A 12,891-nucleotide genomic window follows, 5' to 3' on the forward strand; every position below is an offset into this window, starting at 1 on the left:
AGCTCTCTCCCTGGTCATGTAATGCACACACTTTAATCTGAAGGAAGCCCAAGTAAGTGAAACTCTTCTGGCCTTGACTTTTATTCTGAGCACCCCATGCAGGTTTTCTGAAAAAGGACTGTTATAAAGATTTTCCAAAGAAATTGGGGTCACCTGCTGCAGTGAACTGAACATAATTGGAAGTACTGTAGATATCCTCTGTTTGGAAATGCATTGCGTGTGGATATGGCTGGTTCAGTTTTATATGTGTTTCTGGCTTGGCATGCTATTTTTAAGAGCTGTAAATGGAGCAGGTCCTGCCCCTCTCCTTCCTCCCTCTCCTCCTACTCACTGATTTCTCATCTTAAATTAAATTGGGTACAAACACTGTGACAAATAATTTTCTCTCTACATTATAAGAAGATAGGCATAGACAGAAGTTCAGAAACATACAGCATGGAGCATCTTTACAAGATAAGATCAGCACTGTGGCTTTCTGTCACAGGGTTTGCCTTTAAAAATTGTAATGATCAGCTTAGAATGTTTATGGTCCTGTGAGAGGGATACTCTTACCACTGCCTATGAAGAGAGATATCTGTGATAAAAGATTGTCTTTATATTTATCAGAACCTTTTAATTGCCCACAGCAGGCAATCCTTGAGGATCTACACTGTGGTCCCTACAAGCATTTACACCAAGAAAGAAAGATGTCACTATCATTTGAGATGTACATGCTAAAGAGGAGGCATCTCCTTCAGTCTAAATTTAAAAGTGGAACTAAGAGGTTGCTGTCTTCCCCAGCTTCCTGTGTCCTCACAGGAGAGAGGAGCTAGAAAGCAAATATCCCTGCCCTGCTGGCTTTTGCTCTTTTCTGCTTTTTGCACTACTGAGGCAAGTTCAGCAGTCTTGGTTTGTTGGATCAGGAGACTGATAAGAGCAGAGCAGGCACCCCTCTTGTCTCCCCCAGCCTTTCAGGAGTGTCAGCCCCAAAACAATTTGCAGAAGCTGACAGTTCCAACCTGCTGATTTAGCCCAAACTCAAGTCTTTCTAACTTGTGCCAGATATTGCCTGTTTTGCAGAGCCAGATGCCAGCTGGAAATGGGATGTCCCAAACTCCACAAGTAAATGCTCTCCTTGTGCCATTTTGTACAGAAAAAAAACACTTTGAGGTGCAGAGAGTGCTCCAGGTGTCTTTAGAGCACAGGTTGAGGTGATCTGGTATCATTATTGCTATAAATCAGACCTTCCAAGCAGTTGCCATTACTTTATGGCTTTCCCCTGAATCCTTGACACTTTTTCTTCCATTTATCAGAGGTCTCAGGACAATTGCCATGCTTGGTCCAAGTGGTCAAGAAAAAGATTCAGGGTCTTACAGTCCATTTCATCCTGGAGAAGAAATTTATTAGGGCATCAGGTACTTTGGAGATAACTGTGCACCTTCTCAAGGAAAGGCAAAGTCCCCTTTTCTACCACTTTATGAGATATGAAAAACATCCACTCAAGTCTCCTTTCTGAAAGGGCCTCCCAGGGCCTTTCTTTGGGCCAGACTCACTTTGCCCACCTGGGCAGTGCTGGTTCAATAACCACTGCCTGCCTGTGACGTCTGTGTGCCACCCAAGCAGCCCAGCTCGCCACAGAATTGAAATGTAAGTCCACTGTTCTGGCCACTGGGGCTCCAGTTGCTCACATCTCTGGATTGAACAGGGCTGAGGCTCCTTCTTGGCCTGTGGAGACAACCATTAATTCAGCTGCCTGCTCCAAGCTGCTCTAGAACTTCTTGCAGCCAAGGACAATGATTTTTCCCACCATTTTGACCCAATCTGCAGCAACATCCATGGTGAATTTCTCCAAAGCCGCATGGCAAGGGAACGGCAATCCCTGGCTCTGTAACTTTCAGCAAGCTTCCAAGACACAATTTAGCACCTGGGCTGTCTGCTTCCTAAAAAATGTAGGCTGATTTTGGAAGCAGGGACATCCTTCTTGATCTAAACCATTTCTTTCCCGTTTTCCTGAGGAATAACTGAACAATTTGAATCCAGTACAAAGGTTCTTGCTGAGGTCCCATTTCAAAAGCTGCAAGAGTGTTCTTATTTCTTTGCTGCTTCTCACACACACTGCTCATGTATCCACCATCTACTCGCCCTTCAGAGCTTGGCAGCTTTTATTACATTTTGCCCAGAAAAATACAGGTACAATTACAGCAGATGGTGGCACATCCCTGCAAGCTTCATCTAACACAGGCAACTTTAAGGGCACCTTCTTCAGGAAAAGCAGATTTTTTGCTCAAGAAATAGAAAATGAAAGGGTCCAGATACCAAGGGTTATGAATCTAGCAATAACATAGCTCTGCTGATAATGACAATGTTTTGAATAATTTTTATTTGAATAGATCTGCCTGCATTACCAATATCTATGGTGTTGCTTGGTAACTATTTCTTGATACCAGGAGACTGAAAAACGCTTTCTCAAAACTAAATTACAATTCTGATATTAAATTTCACATTTTAGCAGTTTCAGTCTGTCCTCTGTATGGCTGTCTAGCCACAGCAATATTCTTGGTAACATTTTTTTATATTATCCACCTTTTTATTTTTTTTTTTAAACTTTCTTTCCTTTCCAGAAGGTGCCAAGTAAGGTTACAAGTAAATATTTCATACTCCTTCCTTGGAAATATGTTGGTATTTTAAAAAGAGTCAGTAAAATTGTAAAGTGAGAGTACAGGTGATCTCAGACTCAAGTTGCATAATTCAGGACGAGTTTCAAAATTCAAGTAGAAAGCAATTCTAAATTATCAGTGGAAGGAAATTACCACATAAAGTAGTAAAGCAAATTATATTAAAGTGCTGCATGGAAAATAGGTGAATATGTTTAAATATTAGTCACATTTCTCTGTGTTTATTTTGCTAGTGGTGCAGTGCCAGCATTCACTTATTTTCCAGAAACTGCATTGTGTGGTCATGAAGATAAAAGAAAATAATAATAATAATAATAATAGCCATAATAATAATAAAAATTGTAGTACTGTTGGTGGGATCATAAATCAATAATGGATAAAACACCACAATTCTAAATTGCATGTTTATATTTACCTCAGAAAATAAGTCTAATTAAAAAGAGAAGGAACAAACCCCGCTATGCTGCAGTTTTAAAAGTGTATCTGCTGATTTCCTCACATTGCAAATTTTAGTTACAAAGTCATTCCTTCCCAATTTTTTGCGGATTAACAAATTCACTTCTGCCTTCTCTGCTAAGGAGGACAGCACTACAGAAGGTGGTAGGATGCTTGTAAATGCCAGGGTTTTGTTGATTTGTGGATGCTTCTGTGACTAAAGGAATGGAGCAGTTGTGTGAGACGACCCCTAATATCTCTTTTGCTCCCTGACAATGCCAGATTGTGCAGGGAGCTGTGCCTGAAAATTAAATTCCCACCTCCCCAAATGTATGCACAGTGACTTTCTGAAACATGATTTTCACAACAAGTGCCCACACTTTGTTCATTTGCTTTCTCAATGGCCTCCTTTGACTGAAGGCTTGAAGCTGGCAGTTCAGAGCTGTAGAAGGTCAGAAGAAAGCAAATAACATTTGTTTAACAGCTATTGGTAGTAGCAAAATTTTAGTTGATATGTGGGTAAGAGGTTACATCAATTATATTCCATAATTCTTACGAAAGAAGATAGATCCTTAAGATCACTTTAGAACACCCTTTCTCTGGCTTTTGGAAACAGCAAGATCTGCATGAGGTAGATGATTGAGGAGTTCTGCTTCCTGCAAAAGTCCTCAGCCACTGAATGCACTTCCTAAGAAACCCTCCTCAATTACAGCAAACTAGACAATTTGGAGAGGTCTAGGAGCTTTTCTGTCAGGGCTGTAAAATGTAGAAACGCAGGACACCTGTAGAAAAAGTTGCAACCTAAAGCTTCCCCCAGTTCATTGCCAGGTGGAACTGACTTCTGACATTTTAAAAAAATAAATGGAAGGTTTGTCTGTCCCCAGGGCCCAACTGTGTCCTAAGTGCCACATTCCTGTGGAGGCCATGGAACCTTCAGCACTGGAAATCTGAAGGAAAAAGAAAAAGTAGATTAGACAGAGCTATCTGGAGTGACATCTGCAGGCAAGCTCGCTGTAAGATGAAGGAACCCAAAAGTCCTAGTCTCACCCCTGCCATTAGATTTCTAATATTATTAATATCATCTAGTAATAATTACACTAAAAATTGTCTTTCTTATGGCAAATATGGGAAGCATTTAATCCAAGGCCAGCTATCTTCCAGAAGGAATATTCTGGAAGAATATTCTGGGCTCAAGAAGAGACTCATGAGGAGATTTTTGGTCTGTGCTACAGAAAAGGTCAAGGCTTATGGCTGCTGCAATGATCCCCAATACTTCCAGATTCACAGAATATATCACAGCAGCTCTTTATTCATTGTTTAACTCCAGAGATACTTAATATTGCCCAGAACCTGACACCATGGGAGCAGCACATCTTCACTCCATCCCCTCTCACCCAGAAATAAGGCATCTGTGATTCTTCAAGTGGCTGGGCTGTGGTTTGTTCAACCACACAGGAAATTACTGAGACAATAAGATGTCTCAGGTATAGTCTTCAAGGTACTACCACCCCAAAATACTAAAAGAATTATGAACTCCATGCCAAGAAACAATGGTTGAGGAATTGTGAGTTCTCTTCTTTCGCTTGGGGTTGGGGGGTAAACTTCTAGGGGTCATATCAACATTTTTTTGTTAAAACCACAAAGTTCTCCTGAGGTTGTATAACTCAGTCTGGTGGAGTTTTTTGAGCAGAATTATCCTAGAGTGAGCCATGCTGCTGAAAAGTCAAAAATATAAATTCTCTTTTATTCTGAGGGGGAAAAGGGCATATTGTTGGGTGGCTTGGTGTTTAATAGGTGTGATAAGCTAAGAACTCAATAATCCTCCCAGGTTCTGGAAATTTGACATCTCAAGGCCTCAGTCCTTGCAGAACCAGAAATTATTGTTGTTACTTTGGTGATCTTTTACAATTAGACGTTTTCTTCCTGGTTTTTTATGCTTTTGATCACGAATATTGTACTGTTTATTTCTCCACTTTTATTATTGTCAAGGCTAAAATAATATGTGGGAGAGAAATGTGCTCAGAGAAGACAGACTCTAGTTTTATTCCTCTGCTCACACTGCAAAATACAGCTCACAACAAATCTGCAAGCAAATCTGGATTCATGACTTATGTGGGCCATTAATATTTAATGCATGCAGTATCTACTCTTTTGCAGGTTTGTCCATATTCTATTCTAATGTCCTGTAAACAGTCTCCAGGTAATTTCTGACATCTCTGGAGCAAGAAACTGCTATGTATACAAAATTCAAACTGTGCCAGAGATGAGAAATGATGGCAGAAATAAGTGTTAGAGCCCTTTGATCCCCCTTCCTCTCTGCAGCAATAAATATATTCAGAAAGGCAGCGCTGTAGATTTATAAATGTTAGCACTCTGAGTGAAGTCAAACTAATTTACTCTATGAACTTCTCTGACATTATGAAAACTTTACAAAGAGATCATTGCATGTGAAGTATTAAAATACTACAATTTTAACTTAAAAACCCCACTCAACAGACATTCAAGGTCCCTTCTGTATATCTGCTGTGTTTTGAAGTGTTTTAAGAATAAGTGGGAACACCATAAATACGGTGAAATAAATTATGCCTCTTGAATTTTAGGAATAACACCGACATAAAATAAAACGGTATGAATCCATTTTTCATGGATTGAGGCTCTGGCAGCTAGGGAGAGGAAGAGTAGAAGGGGATCGTTCTGAATGAAGGGATGGTGACGAGGAGAAGAGAGGTGACACTGGAAATGTCTAACAGGGTGACAGAGGGGTGGAGCCTTGTCCCTCTGGTGACAAGCTCGTGCACCATTTGTCCTGGGGGAAAATTAATTGACTGGGTAAATTCAGGAGTGAAGAAGTTGCAGATTTGAGAGTGGCAAGTACACAGGCATCTCACCATCAGTGCTGGGCCACTTTCAAGGCTTTTGGCTTGAAGCTGCAGCGCTTGGCTCCAGTGGGGAAGGCAGGCACTGAGCACCACTGCCTGCAGAGCCACAGCAGCCCAGGCAGGAGAACCAGCTGCACTTGCAGCTCCAGACCTTTCCCTCTGCTGATAAATGGAACAAAGGGAGAATCTCCAAAGGAGACAGAGCCCAGAGGCTGGATCTGAGCAGGGGATCGTGTCTGTCAGGAAGGAGGATAAACAATGGCTGGGGGAGTACTTTCCCCCCATGTGAAGCTCTCTGCAGGCAACAGTTGTAGGCACCACTTTCCCAGCTTCTATAGCAGCCTAGGAAATCACTTAATTAGCCCAGAGCAGTGCTCTACATCTTTTGGGCTGTGACAGAGCCGTAGGAGCTTTGCTCCCCTCCCTAGGGTGATGCCCCATAGATTTTAAAATCCTGTAGTGCCCTTGGTTCTCATCTGAGAAGGTCTCAGCAGCCACCTGGGACTGAGCTAAAGGTCACACAAGACATCTCCATTTTCTGGTGTTTGCCTGGAGGACCTGACCTCTTCCATGTGCTGATCAGATGATGGCTCCCACCACTTTCCAGTCCTAAGGGAAGTAATTGAGTGCAATCCTAACCAGCACTGACTGCATCCCTGCTTTGTACAGCTAACAAAGGTGGCTATCCAAATTTCAGCACCCAGGTTAGGCTGCTGAGATTTAGCTTGGATACTTTTCTTCACAGCACCATCTAGTGCTACTTATGGAACCCACAATCTTCTTTGTCCTTGCCTTCTCTCACATAAATACACAAAAACACAGAAATTCTAAAATAAACACAGACTGAACCCCAGTCCTTTCAAAAAAACAAAGCCCCCAAAAAACCAAACAACCAAACAAAAACCACAAACAAAAAAATACTGAAGTGGTTTTTTTTTTCCTCCAAGAAAAAAATGAGAGAAAAAAATCACAGCACTAGATATGCAGTGACTTACACTCTACAAACAAGGCTGGTGAAGTTGTTACAAAAACCTCAACAAAGCGGGAAGCTAAACTAAACTAAAGCATAAAATGAAATAAAATGCTGCTCCTTTAAGTGTCTTTTTTCTAGTCTAAGAAACTCAAAAACTTTTTCTAACCTCTAACCTTTTGCTCAACATTGTTAAAACACGGTTAACTTCGCTAAATTATGAATGCCAAAGATAAAGATTGTCTTTGCCAAAAGCTGAACAACCTCCATCAATTACAGTGTGAGTCCTTGCAGGGAACTTTCCCTCCCTGATGATCATTGCTACAAGAGAAAAAGATCCCACAACCTCTCCCCTAAAATTTGATTTGTCCTTTGCTGTGGTAAAAGAAAAAAAAAGGGGGGGAAGGGAGTCAAAATAGAAAAAAAAAAGAAAGGGAAAAGATGAAGGACAGAAGGGAAAGGGGAAAAGAATAAAGGGAAAATACAAGAAAAGAGGGGGGAAAGGGGGAAAAGAGAAAAACTGGAAAAGGAAGAAGACAAGGAAAGGGAAAGTTAGAAAAAGTAAATACAACCAAGGAAGAAAACTTTATTTTATTTTCTTAAATCCTGATTATAACAATTTAACTTTTTCAGCCATCCTGAAAATTGCCAAAATATGGAGAGGGAAAGCAGCCAGACTTTTGCCCAGGAGTTTTTCACATGATCACTTTGGGCTGCTACAATAAATTCCTACGGAGTCCTCCAGAGATCACAGTGGGAACCAGCTGGAAAAAGCTGCAGTGAATACCAGAGCACTGCATTGATGGGAGTTGGATGTGCAAGTGCTCTCCCTCCACTAAACAATGGCTAGTCGAGTCTCACGTTCATTTATTGCAACTTTGTAATTTGACCTTGACAGCTTGTAAATTTTCAGGACACTATTCTTAAAAGCAATTCTGTCGTGTTACGTTTTCAAATCACTGGTTTCATGGCTGGACTTTATGGGGAAAGGTGCATGTTTTAAATAGCTTTTGTGTAAAATCCCTTCAGGCTATGCCAAAGGCAAACTAATGACCACTGGTGGAGCTGCAAATGGAATTGGATAATATATTGATACCAGCAGTAAACAGTATTCGATTCTAACAGCAACTAGTATAGAATAACATGTCTAATTTAATTTATGAACCTAATTTAAACATTGGAGAGACTTGACACAGAAAAAGTAGTCGCTGTGTTGTTCCTGCACTTTTATTTTCTGCCCATCAGAGAAGGGGAAGGATGTTACAGCAGTTGATGTTAATTTCTTAATCTGTTTATGCTGCTGGTATTCCTTGCCTACTTGTGGCCCTTTTGCAAGTAATTCTAGCTGCTCTTAATCCTGACTCAAAGAAATAATTGGTTTTCTTGTTATGATTTATTATCATTGATCAGAGAGCAAATAACGCATTTTTGCTTTTGGCACTTTGTACAGCCATAGCCAAAGTTACCAACCATTTTCTATTTCTCTCTGCAGGGAAGAACTGTAGTTCCAGAAGAGCAAATGTTCTTTCTTAGTGAGCAGCTTTGCCCACACAAGTAAATCACAGAGGTAAATTCGTGCACAAGACCGTGCCACCTGGGATCAGGATGATTGTGTACAGCTCAGCTCAAAAGTTTCTAATCCTCTTTTTCCTTAAGACACATTTTTAAAGATTTTCAAACTGTTTAGATTAGTAATTTAGAAAGCTGAGGGTCTGAGCCTGCCTGAACTGCAGTTCTAGTATAATTTTGGAAGAGAGCAAGGGGTCTTTACTCTGAACAAACAAAAAACTCCAGCTTTCTTTTTTTTCTGGGGTATTTGAATGATGACCTTATGAAGTATATTGAAATGAGTGCTCTCCAAGGTTTTGTTTTTTTTACCAAATAAAATAAGCATTAACAACTTCTATCTATCTCATTTTCAGGTCTTATAGCCTGTCTTGCTTTACATGTACCTTTTCTAAATAAATCACTATATTGTTGTAAAACACAGTTAAATGGGAAGATTTCACTCTGGTAACCACTGAAAGAGAATGTACCATAAAACATAAATATATTCACTAGAAGGTAACTTTTACTGACTAATAAGGAAAATTTCTCTGGCTTTCACAGGGAGAATAATATTAATGCCTTTTTTAATATTGCTTTGTGCTGCTTGAGTGTGGCTTTTGCTTGGCTTTAGTCATCAAACTTCACCAAGAACTCTCCATCCTGTACAAAATTGGGACCCCCCAGTCACTGAGAGTGAAAGGGAGGAGGTGTTTGACCTTCTGTGACGCCAAAGAAGGGATCAGTCAGGTTTTCAGCAGCAGTCCCTTCCTCCAGGTGATTTGTTGGAATTGTGGGTGTGGGTCAAAATGATGTTAATAAAGAAAGAAACACTGCAAAACCATCAACCATCAAACCCTGTATCAGCTGTCCCCCTGGCATTTTTGGTGGGCAATATTTTTCTCAGTGGGGCTCTTCTGTGTGTGCTTGGACACCTGCAAAGCCCAGCACAGCAATGCCAGGGGGTTCCTGAGCTTTAGCAAAGCAGCTTTTAACAAAGCATTTGCAGCTAAAGGTAGGTTTGCTAAAATCAGAAAAAGATGACCAGCACATTGATGACTGTCTGGTTTTAACAACAGCAGGATCTGGCATAGCAACAGGAATTCTCCTGCAATGCTTCATTTATAGGATCTGAGTTTTTCTGACCAAAAAAAACCAAAAAAAAACAACCAAATAAAAAAACCCAAACAAACTTAGATTGAGGAAATCACTCTATAGCTCTTCTATTTCTGTTTCCCAAACTCATCATTCATTATTCCCGTTCTGAAAACTGGAATTTGTAACAATAAGAGCCTTTTTCCCTTTACAAATCTACACTGGGATATTGAGAATCGGGCTACTGATTCATGTACACTATTTGAGACAATGCTTAAAACCACAGGTATTTCAGGCTTAGCAGCAAAAAAAAATAAAAATAAAAAAGTTTACTCTGAATCACCAATAGCTGAAAGCAGAAATTATTTTTCTCATGCAGAGAAAAAATAGATTTGGAGTGGAAACTTTTTTGACAAGTATGAGTCTAACAGTATTTGAAGTAGATGAGATATTGATTTCCCAAAATAAATAAATAAATAAATTCAAATTCCCAACCATTTTAAACTTCAAAACTATCTGCAAAGTTAACAGTGTCACACTTAGAAAACTGATAACAAAAAAAAAAAAAAAGTCCTTTCTATACAATTACCATGAAAAAGGATTTCTCTCACTTTTCCTTTCTGAGGACAACAGCATGCATGGCTGGAGAAAAAGTGCACAACCTCAGGAGTGGTTCCTGAACTTTGTGGTCCAGGTCAGATCAATCTGATTAGCAAAGATGTTAAAAAATCTGCATTCAGTGTCCAGACTGGTTACTAAAACAGCAACAACAGCAAAAACAAATCCCAGCCCTCCAGCAAGTGTCACTCAGGCTGGAGTTTCAGCCCCTTCTCTGGGCTGTTCCTGGGAACTGAGTGCTGTTAATTTGGTAGCATACACTTGAGGAGAACAATAAGGAGATGTTTTCAGACTGACAGCAGGTCCGAGCAGTGCTGCACACTCCGTGTTCTCCAGCTGTGAATCAGTTCCAGCCCACAAACCACAGAGGTGTGTTCAAGCCCTAAGCTGGTGCCCTTTACCTTTCAGCTGCATTTTGTGCCTCATACCAAGCTCCACGTTCTCAGGCTGGAAAGCTCAAGAGGAGCTGTTGGCAGCTAACTGCCCTGGCTTGTGGCAGCAGCACCTTTATTAGCATTTTTATTACTCCTAGGTAGGATCCCATGCAGAGTCTGTGTGCAGTAACTCTGCTTGCAGCTAAGCAGTGGTTTGCAATCAGCAGCAGCACGGATTTGGAACCCATGAGCCAGCAGCCCTGTAGGTCACAGCTGCCCTCAGCTCTGCGCGGCTCAGTGCTGCTTCACACCTGCCCCCAAGGGCTCTGCAAACTCCAGGCACACCTCCAGCTGTGCAGAAATGTCTCCATACACCTGCCAGGTTTCAAAACAGAGCTCAGGGTTGAGATGGAAAAAAGAGGAAGAGAGAGAGAGAGAGAAAATGAAATTGCCTACAGTGCTCAGTAATCGGAGAGGGACATACCGTGTAGGGGAGGAAAGGCTAAATCAGCTCTCCCAGGTTTATTTCATTAAAAGACTGCAGAAGTATTCCAGCTGCAGCAGCAACAGGAACCAGAAGGCTCTGCATGGGCAGGATTTGGTAGCAGAGGAGCTGCAGGGGCAGGTGAGAAGCTGCCAAAGACTCCCTCCATGTCCAGCAGAGCCTATCCCTGGTGGCTCCAAACACGGGCGTGCCGCTGGCCAAGGCTGTGCCCAGCAGGAACGGTGGGAACACCTCTGCAATAACAGATTTAAGAAGAAAATGTTGTTGCACAGATGTAATTGTGGCCAGAGAAGGGCAGGATGAGAACGTGCAAAAGGAACAGCTCTGCAGACCCAGGTCAGTGCAGGAGGGGCAGCAAGTGCTGGTCTAGCTCACAACTGGTCAAAGATGAGACTTGATGATCTTAGAGGATTCTTCCAACTTAAATTATTCTTTACTATGTAAACTTAGTTTTATTTAGTGAACTGAACATAATATACCATGAAAAAGGAAGCAGTTCTGAATCTTAAAAATGCAATTTCTTCTAAATTAAAAGCATAGCCACAAAAAGTATGTCACCAAATGACAGGCAAGTATTATAAAAAAGGTATATCTGTGTGCAAATATAGTGCAGGTCATGTGGAAAGACAAAAGTGAATCAAATAAAAGCCATTAAAAAATAAACTGCCCCTGCAGTTCTTCTGGGGAGGGGGTGGATGAGGAGCAGGAGGAAGAGAATTAAAATGTGAACCACTTTTAAACCCCTCCTTGTGGCCTGCAGTTCACTCTGGCAGCTGTTCTGGGTATGTGGTATTGATTTCCCCACCCTAGCAGGCCATTAGGGATGGAGCAGAGCTGCTCTCTGACACGCTCAGGGCTGGGAACTGTGAGCAGCCATTTGAAATGTTGCTACCAGCTGGCTGCAGCTTTGCAAACCACCTGCTGCAAGGCTGAGCCCTTCTGGCTCTGCTCTGGGCAGACTTTGGGATTTAGCCTTTCAATAGAGTACCAGTCGGGTTTTTTGTATCCAGGGGCTTGTTTAAATTGTGTCTGATAAAAATGACAAAAAAAATATAAAAAATTTACGTTCATGAACTTGGGAAACAAAGTTGATAAGTGGGAGCTTAATAGTTCCTACAGAGCCCTGTGAAAGTTCTGTGGACAAGGTGAAAAATCCAGAGTTCACAATTACACGCTTAAAAATCAATAAATTTAAGTGATGAATCATGCCCTTGGAATATAAAAGCTTTCTGGTGACATTTTTTCCCCTTCAGCTCCAAAAATTGAAGTCTCTGTATCTCAGTTTCTGAAATGTGGTCTTCTCAGAAATACATTTTCTCAAAAAGAGAGCTAAGGCAGGCAAACATTTCAGGTATTCTTCTTCAATAATCTCTCATGAAAAACTACAATTTTTCTGTCGTTGACTCACTACAAAGCAACTCGGGACTTATTGTGGCCAGCAAGCCTCAAGGATAAGTACATATTGAATTGCAAAATATGAAACAGAAATGAAAAAGGGAAAATATCCATCCAAAACATATCAGAGGGCCTTGGCCACCATAGCAGGGCTACTGTGTGACAGATTGTGGTTTTCAGGGAGTCTGCTGGTAAATGGTCTCTGCACAGAGATTATATAAAGTACAGCTAGAAGCAGGACAGTGAACAGTATGGGGATTTCTTTTTCTTACATCAGAATTGGAGGAATGTAACAAGGAGAAATCTGACACTTTTTGGTTTGTTAAGTTTCTGCTTCCTTGAAGAGCTGGAATCTGTCTCTCTGGCTTGTTACCTACATCTTGCTACAATGCACAACATTTTAATTATGTGGTCCCTCTGT

Source organism: Pseudopodoces humilis, chromosome 2 (assembly GCF_049639895.1).
Source record: "Pseudopodoces humilis isolate 2021_Gansu_Grassland_sample_001 chromosome 2, ASM4963989v1, whole genome shotgun sequence".
NCBI classification, from domain to species: Eukaryota; Metazoa; Chordata; class Aves; order Passeriformes; family Paridae; genus Pseudopodoces; species Pseudopodoces humilis.